The sequence below is a fragment of the Prunus avium genome, chromosome 8, assembly GCF_965620075.1.
Source record: "Prunus avium chromosome 8, drPruAviu1.hap1.1, whole genome shotgun sequence".
Lineage (NCBI taxonomy): Eukaryota > Viridiplantae > Streptophyta > Magnoliopsida > Rosales > Rosaceae > Prunus > Prunus avium.
The window spans coordinates 10,622,220-10,642,996 of record NC_142291.1 but is presented as its reverse complement, the minus strand read 5'-3'; the positions used below and the strand labels follow the sequence as shown (position 1 = coordinate 10,642,996).

At 50.2% G+C, this 20,777-nt stretch overlaps 20 non-coding genes and 2 pseudogenes across 20 annotated transcripts; all 22 read left to right on the top strand.

Moving 5' to 3' along the window:
- Window positions 1-701: 701 nt before the first annotated feature.
- On the top strand, window positions 702-820 carry LOC148292088 (5S ribosomal RNA). The gene has a single exon (XR_015827512.1). It is a non-coding gene; the product is annotated as a 5S ribosomal RNA (ribosomal RNA).
- Window positions 821-1,575: 755 nt separating this feature from the next.
- Window positions 1,576-1,694, top strand: LOC148292087 (5S ribosomal RNA). The gene has a single exon (XR_015827511.1). It is a non-coding gene; the product is annotated as a 5S ribosomal RNA (ribosomal RNA).
- A 755-nt stretch (window positions 1,695-2,449) lies between these two features.
- On the top strand, window positions 2,450-2,568 carry LOC148292086 (5S ribosomal RNA). The gene has a single exon (XR_015827510.1). It is a non-coding gene; the product is annotated as a 5S ribosomal RNA (ribosomal RNA).
- A 737-nt stretch (window positions 2,569-3,305) lies between these two features.
- LOC148292085 (5S ribosomal RNA) lies at window positions 3,306-3,424 on the top strand. Its single transcript, XR_015826883.1, has one exon. It is a non-coding gene; the product is annotated as a 5S ribosomal RNA (ribosomal RNA).
- Window positions 3,425-4,178: 754 nt separating this feature from the next.
- Window positions 4,179-4,297, top strand: LOC148292084 (5S ribosomal RNA). The gene has a single exon (XR_015826735.1). It is a non-coding gene; the product is annotated as a 5S ribosomal RNA (ribosomal RNA).
- A 754-nt stretch (window positions 4,298-5,051) lies between these two features.
- LOC148292083 (5S ribosomal RNA) lies at window positions 5,052-5,170 on the top strand. Its single transcript, XR_015827508.1, has one exon. It is a non-coding gene; the product is annotated as a 5S ribosomal RNA (ribosomal RNA).
- Window positions 5,171-5,924: 754 nt separating this feature from the next.
- LOC148292082 (5S ribosomal RNA) lies at window positions 5,925-6,043 on the top strand. The gene has a single exon (XR_015826995.1). It is a non-coding gene; the product is annotated as a 5S ribosomal RNA (ribosomal RNA).
- Window positions 6,044-6,789: 746 nt separating this feature from the next.
- Window positions 6,790-6,908, top strand: LOC148292081 (5S ribosomal RNA; annotated as a pseudogene).
- A 754-nt stretch (window positions 6,909-7,662) lies between these two features.
- Window positions 7,663-7,781, top strand: LOC148292080 (5S ribosomal RNA). Its single transcript, XR_015826938.1, has one exon. It is a non-coding gene; the product is annotated as a 5S ribosomal RNA (ribosomal RNA).
- A 721-nt stretch (window positions 7,782-8,502) lies between these two features.
- LOC148292079 (5S ribosomal RNA) lies at window positions 8,503-8,621 on the top strand. Its single transcript, XR_015826843.1, has one exon. It is a non-coding gene; the product is annotated as a 5S ribosomal RNA (ribosomal RNA).
- A 774-nt stretch (window positions 8,622-9,395) lies between these two features.
- On the top strand, window positions 9,396-9,514 carry LOC148292078 (5S ribosomal RNA; annotated as a pseudogene).
- A 772-nt stretch (window positions 9,515-10,286) lies between these two features.
- Window positions 10,287-10,405, top strand: LOC148292077 (5S ribosomal RNA). Its single transcript, XR_015827033.1, has one exon. It is a non-coding gene; the product is annotated as a 5S ribosomal RNA (ribosomal RNA).
- Window positions 10,406-11,158: 753 nt separating this feature from the next.
- Window positions 11,159-11,277, top strand: LOC148292076 (5S ribosomal RNA). Its single transcript, XR_015826679.1, has one exon. It is a non-coding gene; the product is annotated as a 5S ribosomal RNA (ribosomal RNA).
- A 753-nt stretch (window positions 11,278-12,030) lies between these two features.
- LOC148292075 (5S ribosomal RNA) lies at window positions 12,031-12,149 on the top strand. The gene has a single exon (XR_015826700.1). It is a non-coding gene; the product is annotated as a 5S ribosomal RNA (ribosomal RNA).
- A 1,361-nt stretch (window positions 12,150-13,510) lies between these two features.
- Window positions 13,511-13,629, top strand: LOC148292074 (5S ribosomal RNA). The gene has a single exon (XR_015827062.1). It is a non-coding gene; the product is annotated as a 5S ribosomal RNA (ribosomal RNA).
- A 753-nt stretch (window positions 13,630-14,382) lies between these two features.
- LOC148292073 (5S ribosomal RNA) lies at window positions 14,383-14,501 on the top strand. The gene has a single exon (XR_015826678.1). It is a non-coding gene; the product is annotated as a 5S ribosomal RNA (ribosomal RNA).
- A 1,356-nt stretch (window positions 14,502-15,857) lies between these two features.
- LOC148292072 (5S ribosomal RNA) lies at window positions 15,858-15,976 on the top strand. The gene has a single exon (XR_015827061.1). It is a non-coding gene; the product is annotated as a 5S ribosomal RNA (ribosomal RNA).
- A 753-nt stretch (window positions 15,977-16,729) lies between these two features.
- LOC148292071 (5S ribosomal RNA) lies at window positions 16,730-16,848 on the top strand. The gene has a single exon (XR_015826677.1). It is a non-coding gene; the product is annotated as a 5S ribosomal RNA (ribosomal RNA).
- Window positions 16,849-17,602: 754 nt separating this feature from the next.
- Window positions 17,603-17,721, top strand: LOC148292070 (5S ribosomal RNA). The gene has a single exon (XR_015827507.1). It is a non-coding gene; the product is annotated as a 5S ribosomal RNA (ribosomal RNA).
- A 754-nt stretch (window positions 17,722-18,475) lies between these two features.
- On the top strand, window positions 18,476-18,594 carry LOC148292069 (5S ribosomal RNA). The gene has a single exon (XR_015826817.1). It is a non-coding gene; the product is annotated as a 5S ribosomal RNA (ribosomal RNA).
- A 753-nt stretch (window positions 18,595-19,347) lies between these two features.
- Window positions 19,348-19,466, top strand: LOC148292068 (5S ribosomal RNA). The gene has a single exon (XR_015827506.1). It is a non-coding gene; the product is annotated as a 5S ribosomal RNA (ribosomal RNA).
- Window positions 19,467-20,127: 661 nt separating this feature from the next.
- LOC148292067 (5S ribosomal RNA) lies at window positions 20,128-20,246 on the top strand. Its single transcript, XR_015826810.1, has one exon. It is a non-coding gene; the product is annotated as a 5S ribosomal RNA (ribosomal RNA).
- Window positions 20,247-20,777: the final 531 nt, after the last annotated feature.

The following is a 20,777-nucleotide window of genomic DNA, read 5'->3' as shown; positions in this document are numbered from 1 at the left end:
ATCTTATTCATCTGGATGTCTATGTTTTCTCACGACCCCGTGGCGCAGCGTGACAATCGGGGCACACTATGATTATATACTCCTATAAAGCCTAGGATTAACGAAGGAATTAAAATAGGAAAATAACACAGTTACCAAAAACTTCAAAAACTGGATTTCGGGCTAGTAGACGACGTCGGATGCCCGAAAAAGCCCACGACTCATGGCAACGCAATGAGTTTTACTCGCGACGCCGTTGCCTTCGAATCGACGGTTCGTGGGCCCAATTCTGAGGTCGGAGCCCAGATCAGCGGTTTGCCCGATTTGCCGTTGCACGCGCGTCGGTCCAGCTCCTCTCCAATAACATACGCCATCTGTCCTACATCACCCCGTGGAGCTCGTCTCCAATTAACCGGGCACCGCAAACGAACGAAAGCGAAAAAACAACAGGACTCGACGCCCACTGCCGAAATTATTGGGGTTATTCTTAACGTTGTCAGTTTTTTTGTTTTTTTTTGTTTTGGTTCAATTATCGTAAGGTAGGCCCCACAGCCGATCGGAACCGGCAGTTCGGCAGGCCTGCGCGCGACACATGGTAGGGGTGGCGACGACAAGGCCTGACAGGCCATGCCATTTCATGCGGGGGGCGTTGGATAGCCAACCCATGGTCATATGGCATGGCTGAAACGTGGCTTATATACTTTTAGGCGTTATAAGCTAACGGATGCGATCATACCAACTCACATGCACCGGATCCCATCAGAACTCCGAAGTTAAGCGAGTTTGGGCGAGAGTAGTACTAGGATGGGTGACCTCCTGGGAAGTCCTCGTGTTGCATCCCTTCTTTGTTTGCCTTGTTGACGTTTCAATTGTCGTGGGCGTTTGCTTTCCGTCATCTTATTCATCTGGATGTCTATGTTTTCTCACGACCCCGTGGCGCAGCGTGACAATCGGGGCACACTATGATTATATACTCCTATAAAGCCTAGGATTAACGAAGGAATTAAAATAGGAAAATAACACAGTTACCAAAAACTTCAAAAACTGGATTTCGGGCTAGTAGACGACATCGGATGCCCGAAAAAGCCCACGACTCATGGCAACGCAATGAGTTTTACTCGCGACGCCGTTGCCTTCGAATCGACGGTTCGTGGGCCCAATTCTGAGGTCGGAGCCCAGATCAGCGGTTTGCCCGATTTGCCGTTGCACGCGCGTCGGTCCAGCTCCTCTCCAATAACATACGCCATCTGTCCTACATCACCCCGTGGAGCTCGTCTCCAATTAACCGGGCACCGCAAACGAACGAAAGCGAAAAAACAACAGGACTCGACGCCCACTGCCGAAATTATTGGGGTTGTTCTTAACGTTGTCAGTTTTTTTGTTTTTTTTTTGTTTTGGTTCAATTATCGTAAGGTAGGCCCCACAGCCGATCGGAACCGGCAGTTCGGGAGGCCTGCGCGCGACACATGGTAGGGGTGGCGACGACAAGGCCTGACAGGCCATGCCATTTCATGCGGGGGGCGTTGGATAGCCAACCCATGGTCATATGGCATGGCTGAAACGTGGCTTATATACTTTTAGGCGTTATAAGCTAACGGATGCGATCATACCAACTCACATGCACCGGATCCCATCAGAACTCCGAAGTTAAGCGAGTTTGGGCGAGAGTAGTACTAGGATGGGTGACCTCCTGGGAAGTCCTCGTGTTGCATCCCTTCTTTTTTTGCCTTGTTGACGTTTCAATTGTCGTGGGCGTTTGCTTTCCGTCATCTTATTCATCTGGATGTCTATGTTTTCTCACGACCCCGTGGCGCAGCGTGACAATCGGGGCACACTATGATTATATACTCCTATAAAGCCTAGGATTAACGAAGGAATTAAAATAGGAAAATAACACAGTTACCAAAAACTTCAAAAACTGGATTTCGGGCTAGTAGACGACGTCGGATGCCCGAAAAAGCCCACGACTCATGGCAACGCAATGAGTTTTACTCGCGACGCCGTTGCCTTCGAATCGACGGTTCGTGGGCCCAATTCTGAGGTCGGAGCCCAGATCAGCGGTTTGCCCGATTTGCCGTTGCACGCGCGTCGGTCCAGCTCCTCTCCAATAACTTACGCCATCTGTCCTACATCACCCCGTGGAGCTCGTCTCCAATTAACCGGGCACCGCAAACGAACGAAAGCGAAAAAACAACAGGACTCGACGCCCACTGCCGAAATTATTGGGGTTGTTCTTAACATTGTCAGTTTTTTTGTTTTTTTTTTGTTTTGGTTCAATTATCGTAAGGTAGGCCCCACAGCCGATCGGAACCGGCAGTTCGGCAGGCCTGCGCGCGACACATGGTAGGGGTGGCGACGACAAGGCCTGACAGGCCATGCCATTTCATGCGGGGGGCGTTGGATAGCCAACCCATGGTCATATGGCATGGCTGAAACGTGGCTTATATACTTTTAGGCGTTATAAGCTAACGGATGCGATCATACCAACTCACATGCACCGGATCCCATCAGAACTCCGAAGTTAAGCGAGTTTGGGCGAGAGTAGTACTAGGATGGGTGACCTCCTGGGAAGTCCTCGTGTTGCATCCCTTCTTTTTTTGCCTTGTTGACGTTTCAATTGTCGTGGGCGTTTGCTTTCCGTCATCTTATTCATCTGGATGTCTTTGTTTTCTCACGACCCCGTGGCGCAGCGTGACAATCGGGGCACACTATGATTATATACTCCTAGAAAGCCTAGGATTAACGAAGGAATTAAAATAGGAAAATAACACAGTTACCAAAAACTTCAAAAACTGGATTTCGGGCTAGTAGACGACGTCGGATGCCCGAAAAAGCCCACGACTCATGGCAACGCAATGAGTTTTACTCGCGACGCCGTTGCCTTCGAATCGACGGTTCGTGGGCCCAATTCTGAGGTCGGAGCCCAGATCAGCGGTTTGCCCGATTTGCCGTTGCACGCGCGTCGGTCCAGCTCCTCTCCAATAACTTACGCCATCTGTCCTACATCACCTCGTGGAGCTCGTCTCCAATTAACCGGGCACCGCAAACGAACGAAAGCGAAAAAACAACAGGACTCGACGCCCACTGCCGAAATTATTGGGGTTGTTCTTAACGTTGTCAGTTTTTTTGTTTTTTTTTGTTTTGGTTCAATTATCGTAAGGTAGGCCCCACAGCCGATCGGAACCGGCAGTTCGGCAGGCCTGCGCGCGACCCATGATAGGGGTGGCGACGATGCCATTTCATGCGGGGGGCGTTGGATAGCCAACCCATGGTCATATGGCATGGCTCAAACGTGGGTTATATACTTTTAGGCGTTATAGGATAACGGATGCGATCATACCAACTCACATGCACCGGATCCCATCAGAACTCCGAAGTTAAGCGAGTTTGGGCGAGAGTAGTACTAGGATGGGTGACCTCCTGGGAAGTCGTCGTGTTGCATCCCTTCTTTTTTTGCCTTGTTGACGTTTCCATTGTCGTGGGCGTTTGCTTTCCGTCATCTTATTCATCTGGATGTCTTTGTTTTCTCACGACCCCGTGGCGCAGCGTGACAATCGGGGCACACTACGATTATATACTCCTAGAAAGCCTAGGATTAACGAAGGAATTAAAATAGGAAAATAACACAGTTACCAAAAACTTCAAAAACTGGATTTCGGGCTAGTAGACGACGTCGGATGCCCGAAAAAGCCCACGACTCATGGCAACGCAATGAGTTTTACTCGCGACGCCGTTGCCTTCGAATCGACGGTTCGTGGGCCCAATTCTGAGGTGGGAGCCCAGATCAGCGGTTTGCCCGATTTGCCGTTGCACGCGCGTCGGTCCAGCTCCTCTCCAATAACTTACGCCATCTGTCCTACATCACCCCGTGGAGCTCGTCTCCAATTAACCGGGCACCGCAAACGAACGAAAGCGAAAAAACAACAGGACTCGACGCCCACTGCCGAAATTATTGGGGTTGTTCTTAACGTTGTCAGTTTTTTTGTTTTTTTTTGTTTTGGTTCAATTATCGTAAGGTAGGCCCCACAGCCGATCGGAACCGGCAGTTCAGTAGGCCTGCGCGCGACACATGGTAGGGGTGGCGACGACAAGGCCTGACAGGCCATGCCATTTCATGCGGGGGGCGTTGGATAGCCAACCCATGGTCATATGGCATGGCTGAAACGTGGCTTATATACTTTTAGGCGTTATAAGCTAACGGATGCGATCATACCAACTCACATGCACCGGATCCCATCAGAACTCCGAAGTTAAGCGTGTTTGGGCGAGAGTAGTACTAGGATGGGTGACCTCCTGGGAAGTCCTCGTGTTGCATCCCTTCTTTTTTTGCCTTGTTGACGTTTCAATTGTCGTGGGCGTTTGCTTTCCGTCATCTTATTCATCTGGATGTCTTTGTTTTCTCACGACCCCGTGGCGCAGCGTGACAATCGGGGCACACTATGATTATATACTCCTAGAAAGCCTAGGATTAACGAAGGAATTAAAATAGGAAAATAACACAGTTACCAAAAACTTCAAAAACTGGATTTCGGGCTAGTAGACGACGTCGGATGCCCGAAAAAGCCCACGACTCATGGCAACGCAATGAGTTTTACTCGCGACGCCGTTGCCTTCGAATCGACGGTTCGTGGGCCCAATTCTGAGGTGGGAGCCCAGATCAGCGGTTTGCCCGATTTGCCGTTGCACGCGCGTCGGTCCAGCTCCTCTCCAATAACTTACGCCATCTGTCCTACATCACCCCGTGGAGCTCGTCTCCAATTAACCGGGCACCGCAAACGAACGAAAGCGAAAAAACAACAGGACTCGACGCCCACTGCCGAAATTATTGGGGTTGTTCTTAACGTTGTCAGTTTTTTTGTTTTTTTTTGTTTTGGTTCAATTATCGTAAGGTAGGCCCCACAGCCGATCGGAACCGGCAGTTCGGCAGGCCTGCGCGCGACACATGGTAGGGGTGGCGACGATAAGGCCTGACAGGCCATGCCATTTCATGCGGGGGGCGTTGGATAGCCAACCCATGGTCATATGGCATGGCTGAAACGTGGCTTATATACTTTTAGGCGTTATAAGCTAACGGATGCGATCATACCAACTCACATGCACCGGATCCCATCAGAACTCCGAAGTTAAGCGAGTTTGGGCGAGAGTAGTACTAGGATGGGTGACCTCCTGGGAAGTCCTCGTGTTGCATCCCTTCCTTTTTTGCCGTGTTGACGTTTCAATTGTCGTGGGCGTTTGCTTTCCGTCATCTTATTCATCTGGATGTCTATGTTTTCTCACGACCCCGTGGCGCAGCGTGACAATCGGGGCACACTATGATTATATACTCTTAGAAAGCCTAGGATTAACGAAGGAATTAAAATAGGAAAATAACACAGTTACCAAAAACTTCAAAAACTGGATTTCGGGCTAGTAGACGACGTCGGATGCCCGAAAAAGCCCACGACTCATGGCAACGCAATGAGTTTTACTCGCGACGCCGTTGCCTTCGAATCGACGGTTCGTGGGCCCAATTCTGAGGTCGGAGCCCAGATCAGCGGTTTGCCCGATTTGCCGTTGCACGCGCGTCGGTCCAGCTCCTCTCCAATAACTTACGCCATCTGTCCTACATCACCCCGTGGAGCTCGTCTCCAATTAACCGGGCACCGCAAACGAACGAAAGCGAAAAAACAACAGGACTCGACGCCCACTGCCGAAATTATTGGGGTTGTTCTTAACGTTGTCAGTTTTTTTTTTTTTTTTTGTTTTGGTTCAATTATCGTAAGGTAGGCCCCACAGCCGATCGGAACCGGCAGTTCGGCAGGCCTGCGCGCGACACATGGTAGGGGTGGCGACGACAAGGCCTGACAGGCCATGCCATTTCATGCGGGGGGCGTTGGATAGCCAACCCATGGTCATATGGCATGGCTGAAACGTGGCTTATATACTTTTAGGCGTTATAAGCTAACGGATGCGATCATACCAACTCACATGCATCGGATCCCATCAGAACTCCGAAGTTAAGCGTGTTTGGGCGAGAGTAGTACTAGGATGGGTGACCTCCTGGGAAGTCCTCGTGTTGCATCCCTTCTTTTTTTGCCTTGTTGACGTTTCAATTGTCGTGGGCGTTTGCTTTCCGTCATCTTATTCATCTGGATGTCTTTGTTTTCTCACGACCCCGTGGCGCAGCGTGACAATCGGGGCACACTATGATTATATACTCCTAGAAAGCCTAGGATTAACGAAGGAATTAAAATAGGAAAATAACACAGTTACCAAAAACTTCAAAAACTGGATTTCGGGCTAGTAGACGACGTCGGATGCCCGAAAAAGCCCACGACTCATGGCAACGCAATGAGTTTTACTCGCGACGCCGTTGCCTTCGAATCGACGGTTCGTGGGCCCAATTCTGAGGTGGGAGCCCAGATCAGCGGTTTGCCCGATTTGCCGTTGCACGCGCGTCGGTCCAGCTCCTCTCCAATAACTTACGCCATCTGTCCTACATCACCCCGTGGAGCTCGTCTCCAATTAACCGGGCACCGCAAACGAACGAAAGCGAAAAAACAACAGGACTCGACGCCCACTGCCGAAATTATTGGGGTTGTTCTTAACGTTGTCAGTTTTTTTTTGTTTTGGTTCAATTATCGTAAGGTAGGCCCCACAGCCGATCGGAACCGGCAGTTCGGCAGGCCTGCGCGCGACACATGGTAGGGGTGGCGACGACAAGGCCTGACAGGCCATGCCATTTCATGCGGGGGGCGTTGGATAGCCAACCCATGGTCATATGGCATGGCTGAAACGTGGCTTATATACTTTTAGGTGTTATAAGCTAACGGATGCGATCATACCAACTCACATGCACCGGATCCCATCAGAACTCCGAAGTTAAGCGAGTTTGGGGGAGAGTAGTACTAGGATGGGTGACGTCCTGGGAAGTCCTCGTGTTGCATCCCTTCTTTTTTTGCCTTGTTGACGTTTCAATTGTCGTGGGCGTTTGCTTTCCGTCATCTTATTCATCTGGATGTCTTTGTTTTATCACGACCCCGTGGCGCAGCGTGACAATCGGGGCACACTATGATTAAATACTCCTAGAAAGCCTAGGATTAACGAAGGAATTAAAATAGGAAAATAACACAGTTACCAAAAACTTCAAAAACTGGATTTCGGGCTAGTAAACGACGTCGGATGCCCGAAAAAGCCCACGACTCATGGCATCGCAATGAGTTTTAATCGCGACGCCGTTGCCTTCGAATCGACGGTTCGTGGGCCCAATTCTGAGGTCGGAGCCCAGATCAGCGGTTTGCTCGATTTGCCGTTGCACGCGCGTCGGTCCAGCTCCTCTCCAATAACTTACGCCATCTGTCCTACATCACCCCGTGGAGCTCGTCTCCAATTAACCGGGCACCGCAAACGAACGAAAGCGAAAAAACAACAGGACTCGACGCCCACTGCCGAAATTATTGGGGTTGTTCTTAACGTTGTCAGTTTTTTTGTTTTTTTTTGTTTTGGTTCAATTATCGTAAGGTAGGCCCCACAGCCGATCGGAACCGGCAGTTCAGTAGGCCTGCGCGCGACACATGGTAGGGGTGGCGACGACAAGGCCTGACAGGCCATGCCATTTCATGCGGGGGGCGTTGGATAGCCAACCCATGGTCATATGGCATGGCTCAAACGTGGCTTATATACTTTTAGGTGTTATAAGCTAACGGATGCGATCATACCAACTCACATGCACCGGATCCCATCAGAACTCCGAAGTTAAGCGAGTTTGGGGGAGAGTAGTACTAGGATGGGTGACCTCCTGGGAAGTCCTCGTGTTGCATCCCTTCTTTTTTTGCCTTGTTGACGTTTCAATTGTCGTGGGCGTTTGCTTTCCGTCATCTTATTCATCTGGATGTCTTTGTTTTATCACGACCCCTTGGCGCAGCGTGACAATCGGGGCACACTATGATTAAATACTCCTAGAAAGCCTAGGATAAACGAAGGAATTAAAATAGGAAAATAACACAGTTACCAAAAACTTCAAAAACTGGCGACGCAATGAGTTTTACTCGCAACGCCGTTGCCTTCGAATCGACGGTTCGTGGGCCCAATTATGAGGTCGGAGCCTAGATCAGCGGTTTGCCCGATTTGCCGTTGCACGCGCGTCGGTCCAGCTCCTCTCCAATAACTTACGCCATCTGTCCTACATCACCCCGTGGAGCTCGTCTCCAATTAACCGGGCACCGCAAACGAACGAAAGCGAAAAAACAACAGGACTCGACGCCCACTGCCGAAATTATTGGGGTTGTTCTTAACGTTGTCAGTTTTTTTGTTTTTTTTGTTTTGGTTCAATTATCGTAAGGTAGGCCCCACAGCCGATCGGAACCGGCAGTTCGGCAGGCCTGCGCGCGACACATGGTAGGGGTGGCGACGACAAGCCCTGACAGGCCATGCCATTTCATGCGACGGCATCCCATTTCATGCGGGGGGCGTTGGATAGCCAACCCATGGTCATATGGCATGGCTCAAACGTGGCTTATATACTTTTAGGCGTTATAAGCTAACGGATGCGATCATACCAACTCACATGCACCGGATCCCATCAGAACTCCGAAGTTAAGCGAGTTTGGGCGAGAGTAGTACTAGGATGGCTGACCTCCTGGGAAGTCCTCGTGTTGCATCCCTTCTTTTTTTGCCTTGTTGACGTTTCAATTGTCGTGGGCGTTTGCTTTCCGTCATCTTATTCATCTGGATGTCTTTGTTTTATCACGACCCCTTGGCGCAGCGTGACAATCGGGGCACACTATGATTAAATACTCCTAGAAAGCCTAGGATTAACGAAGGAATTAAAATAGGAAAATAACACAGTTACCAAAAACTTCAAAAACTGGATTTCGGGCTAGTAAACGACGTCGGATGCCCGAAAAAGCCCACGACTCATGGCGACGCAATGAGTTTTACTCGCGACGCCGTTGCCTTCGAATCGACGGTTCGTGGGCCCAATTCTGAGGTCGGAGCCCAGATCAGCGGTTTGCCCGATTTGCCGTTGCACGCGCGTCGGTCCAGCTCCTCTCCAATAACTTACGCCATCTGTCCTACATCACCCCGTGGAGCTCGTCTCCAATTAACCGGGCACCGCAAACGAACGAAAGCGAAAAAAAAACAGGACTCGACGCCCACTGCCGAAATTTTTGGGGTTGTTCTTAACGTTGTCAGTTTTTTTGTTTTTTTTTCTTTTGGTTCAATTATCGTAAGGTAGGCCCCACAGCCGATCGGAACCGGCAGTTCGGCAGGCCTGCGCGCGACACATAGTAGGGGTGGCGACGACAAGCCCGGACAGGCCATGCCATTTCATGCGACGGTATCCCATTTCATGCGGGGGGCGTTGGATAGCCAACCCATGGTCATATGGCATGGCTCAAACGTGGCTTATATACTTTTAGGCGTTATAAGCTAACGGATGCGATCATACCAACTCACATGCGCCGGATCCCATCAGAACTCCGAAGTTAAGCGAGTTCGGGCGAGAGTAGTACTAGGATGGGTGAACTCCTGGGAAGTCCTCGTGTTGCGTCCCTTCTTTTTTTGCCTTGTTGACGTTTCAATTGTCGTGGGCGTTTGCTTTCCGTCATCTTATTCATCTGGATGTCTTTGTTTTATCACGACCCCTTGGCGCAGCGTGACAATCGGGGCACACTATGATTAAATACTCCTAGAAAGCCTAGGATTAACGAAGGAATTAAAATAGGAAAATAACACAGTTACCAAAAACTTCAAAAACTGGATTTCGGGCTAGTAAACGACGTCGGATGCCCGAAAAGGCCTACGAATCATGGCGACGCAATGAGTTTTACTCGCGACGCCGTTGCCTTCGAATCGACGGTTCGTGGGCCCAATTCTGAGGTCGGAGCCCAGATCAGCGGTTTGCCCGATTTTCCGTTGCACGCGCGTCGGTCCAGCTCCTCTCCAATAACTTACGCCATCTGTCCTACATCACCCCGTGGAGCTCGTCTCCAATTAACCGGGAACCGCAAACGAACGAAAGCGAAAAAACAACAGGACTCGACGCCCACTGCCGAAATTATTGGGGTTGTTCTTAACGTTGTCAGTTTTTTTGTTTTTTTTGTTTTGGTTCAATTATCGTAAGGTAGGCCCCACAGCCGATCGGAACCGGCAGTTCGGCAGGCCTGCGCGTGACACATGGTAGGGGTGGCGACGACAAGCCCTACAGGCCATGCCATTTCATGCGACGGCATCCCATTTCATGCGGGGGGCGTTGGATAGCCAACCCATGGTCATATGGCATGGCTCAAACGTGGCTTATATACTTTTAGGCGTTATAAGCTAACGGATGCGGTCATACCAACTCACATGCACCGGATCCCATCAGAACTCCGAAGTTAAGCGAGTTCGGACGAGAGTAGTACTAGGATGGGTGACCTCCTGGGAAGTCTTCGTGTTGCATCCCTTCTTTTTTTGCCTTGTTGACGTTTTAATTGTCGTGGGCGTTTGCTTTCCGTCATCTTATTCATCTGGATGTCTTTGTTTTATCACAACCCCTTGGCGCAGCGTGACAATCGGGGCACACTATGATTAAATACTCCTAGAAAGCCTAGGATTAACGAAGGAATTAAAATAGGAAAATAACACAGTTACCAAAAACTTCAAAAACTGGATTTCGGGCTAGTAAACGACGTCGGATGCCCGAAAAGGCCTACGAATCATGGCAACGCAATGAGTTTTACTCGCTACGCCGTTGCCTTCGAATCGACGGTTCGTGGGCCCAATTCTGAGGTCGGAGCCCAGATCAGCGGTTTGCCCGATTTGCCGTTGCACGCGCGTCGGTCCAGCTCATCTCCAATAACTTACGCCATCTGTCCTACATCACCCCGTGGAGCTCGTCTCCAATTAGCCGGGCACCGCAAACGAACGAAAGCGAAAAAACAGCAGGAGTCGATGCCCACTGCCGAAATTATTGGGGTTGTTCTTAACGTTGTCAGTTTTTTTGTTTTTTTTGTTTTGGTTCAATTATCGTAAGGTAGGCCCCACAGCCGATCGGAACCGGCAGTTCGGCAGGCCTGTGCGCGACACATGGTAGGGGTGGCGACGACAAGGCTTGACAGGCCATGCCATTTCATGCGGGGGGCGTTGGATAGCCAACCCATGGTCATATGGCATGGCTCAAACGTGGCTTATATACTTTTAGGCGTTATAAGCTAACGGATGCGATCATACCAACTCACATGCACCGGATCCCATCAGAACTCCGAAGTTAAGCGGGTTTGGGCGAGAGTAGTACTAGGATGGGTGACCTCCTGGGAAGTCCTCGTGTTGCATCCCTTCTTTTTTTGCCTTGTTGACGTTTCAATTGTCGTGGGCGTTTGCTTTCCGTCATCTTATTCATCTGGATGTCTTTGTTTTATCACGACCCCTTGGCGCAGCGTGACAATCGGGGCACACTATGATTAAATACTCCTAGAAAGCCTAGGATTAACGAAGGAATTAAAATAGGAAAATAACACAGTTACCAAAAACTTCAAAAACTGGATTTCGGGCTAGTAAACGACGTCGGATGCCCGAAAAAGCCCCCGACTCATGGCAACGCAATGAGTTTTACTCGCGACGCCGTTGCCTCCGAATCGACTGTTCGTGGGCCCAATTCTGAGGTCGGAGCCCAGATCAGCGGTTTGCCCGATTTGCCGTTGCACATGCGTCGGTCCAGCTCCTCTCCAATAACTTACGCCATCTGTCCTACATCACCCCGTGGAGCTCGTCTCCAATTAACCGGGCACCGCAAACGAACGAAAGCGAAAAAACAGCAGGACTCGACGCCCACTGCCGAAATTATTGGGGTTGTTCTTAACGTTGTCAGTTTTTTTGTTTTTTTTGTTTTGGTTCAATTATCGTAAGGTAGGCCCCACAGCCGATTGGAACCGGCAGTTCGGCAGGCCTGCGCGCGACACATGGTAGGGGTGGCGACGACAAGGCTTGACAGGCCATGCCATTTCATGCGGGGGGCGTTGGATAGCCAACCCATGGTCATATGGCATGGCTCAAACGTGGCTTATATACTTTTAGGCGTTATAAGCTAACGGATGCGATCATACCAACTCACATGCGCCGGATCCCATCAGAACTCCGAAGTTAAGCGAGTTTGGGCGAGAGTAGTACTAGGATGGGTGACCTCCTGGGAAGTCCTCGTGTTGCATCCCTTCTTTTTTTGCCTTGTTGACGTTTCAATTGTCGTGGGCGTTTGCTTTCCGTCATCTTATTCATCTGGATGTCTTTGTTTTATCACGACCCCTTGGCGCAGCGTGACAATCGGGGCACACTATGATTAAATACTCCTAGAAAGCCTAGGATTAACGAAGGAATTAAAATAGGAAAATAACACAGTTACCAAAAACTTCAAAAACTGGATTTCGGGCTAGTAAACGACGTCGGATGCCCGAAAAAGCCCACGACTCATGGCAACGCAATGAGTTTTACTCGCGACGCCGTTGCCTTCGAATCGACGGTTCGTGGGCCCAATTCTGAGGTCGGAGCCCAGATCAGCGGTTTGCCCGATTTGCCGTTGCACGCGCGTCGGTCCAGCTCCTCTCCAATAACTTACGCCATCTGTCCTACATCACCCCGTGGAGCTCGTCTCCAATTAACCGGGCACCGCAAACGAACGAAAGCGAAAAAACAGCAGGACTCGACGCCCACTGCCGAAATTATTGGGGTTGTTCTTAACGTTGTCAGTTTTGGCGAGAGTAGTACTAGGATGGGTGACCTCCTGGGAAGTCCTCGTGTTGCATCCCTTCTTTTTTTGCCTTGTTGACGTTTCAATTGTCGTGGGCGTTTGCTTTCCGTCATCTTATTCATCTGGATGTCTTTGTTTTATCACGACCCCTTGGCGCAGCGTGACAATCGGGGCACACTATGATTAAATACTCCTAGAAAGCCTAGGATTAACGAAGGAATTAAAATAGGAAAATAACACAGTTACCAAAAACTTCAAAAACTGGATTTCGGGCTAGTAAACGACGTCGGATGCCCGAAAAAGCCCACGACTCATGGCAACGCAACGAGTTTTACTCGCGACGCCGTTGCCTTCGAATCGACGGTTCGTGGGCCCAATTCTGAGGTCGGAGCCCAGATCAGCGGTTTGCCCGATTTGCCGTTGCACGCGCGTCGGTCCAGCTCCTCTCCAATAACTTACGCCATCTGTCCTACATCACCCCGTGGAGCTCGTCTCCAATTAACCGGGCACCGCAAACGAACGAAAGCGAAAAAACAACAGGACTCGACGCCCACTGCCGAAATTATTGGGGTTGTTCTTAACGTTGTCAGTTTTTTTGTTTTTTTTGGTTTTGGTTCAATTATCGTAAGGTAGGCCCCACAGCCGATCGGAACCGGCAGTTCGGCAGGCCTGCGCGCGACACATGGTAGGGGTGGCGACGACAAGGCCTGACAGGGCATGCCATTTCATGCGGGGGGGGGGGGGGGGGGGGGGGGTTGGATAGCCAACCCATGGTCATATGGCATGGCTCAAACGTGGCTTATATACTTTTAGGCGTTATAAGCTAACGGATGCGATCATACCAACTCACATGCACCGGATCCCATCAGAACTCCGAAGTTAAGCGAGTTTGGGCGAGAGTAGTATTAGGATGGGTGACCTCCTGGGATGTCCTCGTGTTGCATCCCTTCTTTTTTTGCCTTGTTGACGTTTCAATTGTCGTGGGCGTTTGCTTTCCGTCATCTTATTCATCTGGATGTCTTTGTTTTATCAGGACCCCGTGGCGCAGCGTGACAATCGGGGCACACTATGATTAAATTCTCCTAGAAAGCCTAGGATTAACGAAGGAATTAAAATAGGAAAATAACACAGTTACCAAAAACTTCAAAAACTGGATTTCGGGCTAGTAAACGACGTCGGATGCCCGAAAAAGTCCACGACTCATGGCAACGCAATGAGTTTACTCGCGACGCCGTTGCCTTCGAATCGACGGTTCGTGGGCCCAATTCTGAGGTCGGAGCCCAGATCAGCGGTTTGCCCGATTTGCCGTTGCACGCGCGTCGGTCCAGCTCCTCTCCAATAACTTACGCCATCTGTCCTACATCACCCCGTGGAGCTCGTCTCCAATTAACCGGGCACCGCAAACGAACGAAAGCGAAAAAACAACAGGACTCGACGCCCACTGCCGAAATTATTGGGGTTGTTCTTAACGTTGTCAGTTTTTTTGTTTTTTTTGGTTTTGGTTCAATTATCGTAAGGTAGGCCCCACAGCCGATCGGAACCGGCAGTTCGGCAGGCCTGCGCGCGACACATGGTAGGGGTGGCGACGACAAGGCCTGACAGGCCATGCCATTTCATGCGGGGGGCGTTGGATAGCCAACCCATGGTCATATGGCATGGCTGAAACGTGGCTTATATACTTTTAGGCGTTATAAGCTAACGGATGCGATCATACCAACTCACATGCACCGGATCCCATCAGAACTCCGAAGTTAAGCGGGTTTGGGCGAGAGTAGTACTAGGATGGGTGACCTCCTGGGAAGTCCTCGTGTTGCATCCCTTCTTTTTTTGCCTTGTTGACGTTTCAATTGTCGTGGGCGTTTGCTTTCCGTCATCTTATTCATCTGGATGTCTTTGTTTTATCACGACCCCGTGGCGCAGCGTGACAATCGGGGCACACTATGATTAAATACTCCTAGAAAGCCTAGGATTAACGAAGGAATTAAAATAGGAAAATAACACAGTTACCAAAAACTTCAAAAACTGGATTTCGGGCTAGTAAACGACGTCGGATGCCCGAAAAAGTCCACGACTCATGGCAACGCAATGAGTTTACTCGCGACGCCGTTGCCTTCGAATCGACGGTTCGTGGGCCCAATTCTGAGGTCGGAGCCCAGATCAGCGGTTTGCCCGATTTGCCGTTGCACGCGCGTCGGTCCAGCTCCTCTCCAATAACTTACGCCATCTGTCCTACATCACCCCGTGGAGCTCGTCTCCAATTAACCGGGCACCGCAAACGAACGAAAGCGAAAAAACAGCAGGACTCGACGCCCACTGCCGAAATTATTGGGGTTGTTCTTAACGTTGTCAGTTTTGGCGAGAGTAGTACTAGGATGGGTGACCTCCTGGGAAGTCCTCGTGTTGCATCCCTTCTTTTTTTGCCTTGTTGACGTTTCAATTGTCGTGGGCGTTTGCTTTCCGTCATCTTATTCATCTGGATGTCTTTGTTTTATCACGACCCCTTGGCGCAGCGTGACAATCGGGGCACACTATGATTAAATACTCCTAGAAAGCCTAGGATTAACGAAGGAATTAAAATAGGAAAATAACACAGTTACCAAAAACTTCAAAAACTGGATTTCGGGCTAGTAAACGACGTCGGATGCCCGAAAAAGCCCACGACTCATGGCAACGCAACGAGTTTTACTCGCGACGCCGTTGCCTTCGAATCGACGGTTCGTGGGCCCAATTCTGAGGTCGGAGCCCAGATCAGCGGTTTGCCCGATTTGCCGTTGCACGCGCGTCGGTCCAGCTCCTCTCCAATAACTTACGCCATCTGTCCTACATCACCCCGTGGAGCTCGTCTCCAATTAACCGGGCACCGCAAACGAACGAAAGCGAAAAAACAACAGGACTCGACGCCCACTGCCGAAATTATTGGGGTTGTTCTTAACGTTGTCAGTTTTTTTGTTTTTTTTGGTTTTGGTTCAATTATCGTAAGGTAGGCCCCACAGCCGATCGGAACCGGCAGTTCGGCAGGCCTGCGCGCGACACATGGTAGGGGTGGCGACGACAAGGCCTGACAGGGCATGCCATTTCATGCGGGGGGGGGGGGGGGGGGGGTTGGATAGCCAACCCATGGTCATATGGCATGGCTCAAACGTGGCTTATATACTTTTAGGCGTTATAAGCTAACGGATGCGATCATACCAACTCACATGCACCGGATCCCATCAGAACTCCGAAGTTAAGCGAGTTTGGGCGAGAGTAGTATTAGGATGGGTGACCTCCTGGGATGTCCTCGTGTTGCATCCCTTCTTTTTTTGCCTTGTTGACGTTTCAATTGTCGTGGGCGTTTGCTTTCCGTCATCTTATTCATCTGGATGTCTTTGTTTTATCAGGACCCCGTGGCGCAGCGTGACAATCGGGGCACACTATGATTAAATTCTCCTAGAAAGCCTAGGATTAACGAAGGAATTAAAATAGGAAAATAACACAGTTACCAAAAACTTCAAAAACTGGATTTCGGGCTAGTAAACGACGTCGGATGCCCGAAAAAGTCCACGACTCATGGCAACGCAATGAGTTTACTCGCGACGCCGTTGCCTTCGAATCGACGGTTCGTGGGCCCAATTCTGAGGTCGGAGCCCAGATCAGCGGTTTGCCCGATTTGCCGTTGCACGCGCGTCGGTCCAGCTCCTCTCCAATAACTTACGCCATCTGTCCTACATCACCCCGTGGAGCTCGTCTCCAATTAACCGGGCACCGCAAACGAACGAAAGCGAAAAAACAACAGGACTCGACGCCCACTGCCGAAATTATTGGGGTTGTTCTTAACGTTGTCAGTTTTTTTGTTTTTTTTGGTTTTGGTTCAATTATCGTAAGGTAGGCCCCACAGCCGATCGGAACCGGCAGTTCGGCAGGCCTGCGCGCGACACATGGTAGGGGTGGCGACGACAAGGCCTGACAGGCCATGCCATTTCATGCGGGGGGCGTTGGATAGCCAACCCATGGTCATATGGCATGGCTGAAACGTGGCTTATATACTTTTAGGCGTTATAAGCTAACGGATGCGATCATACCAACTCACATGCACCGGATCCCATCAGAACTCCGAAGTTAAGCGGGTTTGGGCGAGAGTAGTACTAGGATGGGTGACCTCCTGGGAAGTCCTCGTGTTGCATCCCTTCTTTTTTTGCCTTGTTGACGTTTCAATTGTCGTGGGCGTTTGCTTTCCGTCATCTTATTCATCTGGATGTCTTTGTTTTATCACGACCCCGTGGCGCAGCGTGACAATCGGGGCACACTATGATTAAATACTCCTAGAAAGCCTAGGATTAACGAAGGAATTAAAATAGGAAAATAACACAGTTACCAAAAACTTCAAAAACTGGATTTCGGGCTAGTAAACGACGTCGGATGCCCGAAAAAGTCCACGACTCATGGCAACGCAATGAGTTTTACTCGCGACGCCGTTGCCTTCGAATCGACGGTTCGTGGGCCCAATTCTGAGGTCGGAGCCCAGATCAGCGGTTTGCCCGATTTGCCGTTGCACGCGCGTCGGTCCAGCTCCTCTCCAATAACTTACGCCATCTGTCCTACATCACCCCGTGGAGCTCGTCTCCAATTAACCGGGCACCGCAAACGAACGAAAGCGAAAAAACAACAGGACTCGACGCCCACTGCCGAAATTATTGGGGTTGTTCTTAACGTTGTCAGTTTTTTTGTTTTTTTTGGTTTTGGTTCAATTATCGTAAGGTAGGCCCCACAGCCGATCGGAACCGGCAGTTCGGCAGGCCTGCGCGCGACACATGGTAGGGGTGGCGACGACAAGGCCTGACAGGCCATGCCATTTCATGCGGGGGGCGTTGGATAGCCAACCCATGGTCATATGGCATGGCTCAAACGTGGCTTATATACTTTTAGGCGTTATAAGCTAACGGATGCGATCATACCAACTCACATGCACCGGATCCCATCAGAACTCCGAAGTTAAGCGAGTTTGGGCGAGAGTAGTACTAGGATGGGTGACCTCCTGGGAAGTCCTCGTGTTGCATCCCTTCTTTTTTTGCCTTGTTGACGTTTCAATTGTCGTGGGCGTTTGCTTTCCGTCATCTTATTCATCTGGATGTCTTTGTTTTATCACGACCCCGTGGCGCAGCGTGACAATCGGGGCACACTATGATTAAATACTCCTAGAAAGCCTAGGATTAACGAAGGAATTAAAATAGGAAAATAACACAGTTACCAAAAACTTCAAAAACTGGATTTCGGGCTAGTAAACGACGTCGGATGCCCGAAAAAGTCCACGACTCATGGCAACGCAATGAGTTTTACTCGCGACGCCGTTGCCTTCGAATCGACGGTTCGTGGGCCCAATTCTGAGGTCGGAGCCCAGATCAGCGGTTTGCCCGATTTGCCGTTGCACGCGCGTCGGTCCATCTCCTCTCCAATAACTTACGCCATCTGTCCTACATCACCCCGTGGAGCTCGTCTCCAATTAACCGGGCACCGCAAACGAACGAAAGCGAAAAAACAACAGGACTCGACGCCCACTGCCGAAATTATTGGGGTTGTTCTTAACGTTGTCAGTTTTTTTGTTTTTTTTGGTTTTGGTTCAATTATCGTAAGGTAGGCCCCACAGCCGATCGGAACCGGCAGTTCGGCAGGCCTGCGCGCGACACATGGTAGGGGTGGCGACGACAAGGCCTGACAGGCCATGCCATTTCATGCGGGGGGCGTTGGATAGCCAACCCATGGTCATATGGCATGGCTCAAACGTGGCTTATATACTTTTAGGCGTTATAAGCTAACAGATGCGATCATACCAACTCACATGCACCGGATCCCATCAGAACTCCGAAGTTAAGCGAGTTTGGGCGAGAGTAGTACTAGGATGGGTGACCTCCTGGGAAGTCCTCGTGTTGCATCCCTTCTTTTTTTGCCTTGTTGACGTTTCAATTGTCGTGGGCGTTTGCTTTCCGTCATCTTATTCATCTGGATGTCTTTGTTTTATCACGACCCCGTGGCGCAGCGTGACAATCGGGGCACACTATGATTAAATACTCCTAGAAAGCCTAGGATTAACGAAGGAATTAAAATAGGAAAATAACACAGTTACCAAAAACTTCAAAAACTGGATTTCGGGCTAGTAAACGACGTCGGATGCCCGAAAAAGTCCACGACTCATGGCAACGCAATGAGTTTTACTCGCGACGCCGTTGCCTTCGAATCGACGGTTCGTGGGCCCAATTCTGAGGTCGGAGCCCAGATCAGCGGTTTGCCCGATTTGCCGTTGCACGCGCGTCGGTCCAGCTCCTCTCCAATAACTTACGCCATCTGTCCTACATCACCCCGTGGAGCTCGTCTCCAATTAACCGGGCACCGCAAACGAACGAAAGCGAAAAAACAACAGGACTCGACGCCCACTGCCGAAATTATTGGGGTTGTTCTTAACGTTGTCAGTTTTTTTGTTTTTGTTGGTTTGGTTCAATTATCGTAAGGTAGGCCCCACAGCCGATCGGAACCGGCAGTTCGGCAGGCCTGTGCGCGACACATGGTAAGGGTGGCGACGACAAGGCTTGACAGGCCATGCCATTTCATGCGGGGGGCGTTGGATAGCCAACCCATGGTCATATGGCATGGCTCAAACGTGGCTTATTTACTTTTAGGCGTTATAAGCTAACGGATGCGATCATACCAACTCACATGCACCGGATCCCATCAGAACTCCGAAGTTAAGCGAGTTTGGGCGAGAGTAGTACTAGGATGGGTGACCTCCTGGGAAGTCCTCGTGTTGCATCCCTTCTTTTTTTGCCTTGTTGACGTTTCAATTGTCGTGGGCGTTTGCTTTCCGTCATCTTATTCATCTGGATGTCTTTGTTTTATCACGACCCCTTGGCGCAGCGTGACAATCGGGGCACACTATGATTAAATACTCCTAGAAAGCCTAGGATTAACGAAGGAATTAAAATAGGAAAATAACACAGTTACCAAAAACTTCAAAAACTGGATTTCGGGCTAGTAAACGACGTCGGATGCCAGAAAAAGCCCACGACACATGGCAACGCGATAAGTTTTTCTCGCGACGCCGTTGCCTTCGAATCGACGTTTCGTGGGCCCAATTCTGAGGTTGGAGCCCAGATCAGCGGTTTGCCCGATTCGCCGTTGCACGCGCTTCGGTCCAGCTCCTCTCCAATAACTTACGCCATCTGTCCTACATCACCCCGTGGAGCTCGTCTCCAATTAACCGGGCACCGCAAACGAACGAAAGCGAAAAAACAACAGGACTCGACGCCCACTGCCGAAATTATTGGGGTTGTTCTTAACGTTGTCAGTTTTTTTGTTTTTTTTGGTTTGGTTCAATTATCGTAAGGTAGGCCCCACAGCCGATCGGAACCGGCAGTTCGGCAGGCCTGCGCGCGACACATGGTAAGGGTGGCGACGACAAGGCGTTATAGGCTAACGGATGCGATCACACCAACTCACATGCACCGGATCCCATCAGAACTCCGAAGTTAAGCGAGTTTGGGCGAGAGTAGTACTAGGATGGGTGACCTCCTGGGAAGTCCTCGTGTTGCATCCCTTCTTTTTTTGCCTTGTTGACGTTTCAATTGTCGTGGGCGTTTGCTTTCCGTCATCTTATTCATCTGGATGTCTTTGTTTTATCACGACCCCTTGGCGCAGCGTGACAATCGGGGCACACTATGATTAAATACTCCTAGAAAGCCTAGGATTAACGAAGGAATTAAAATAGGAAAATAACACAGTTACCAAAAACTTCAAAAACTGGATTTCGGGCTAGTAAACGACGTCGGATGCCAGAAAAAGCCCACGACACATGGCAACGCGATAAGTTTTTCTCGCGACGCCGTTGCCTTCGAATCGACGTTTCGTGGGCCCAATTCTGAGGTTGGAGCCCAGATCTGCGGTTTGCCCGATTCGCCGTTGCACGCGCTTCGGTCCAGCTCCTCTCCAATAACTTACGCCATCTGTCCTACATCACCCCGTGGAGCTCGTCTCCTATTAACCGGGCACCGCAAACGAACGAAAGCGAAAAAACAACAAGACTCGACGCCCACTGCCGAAATTATTGGGGTTGTTCTTAACGTTGTCA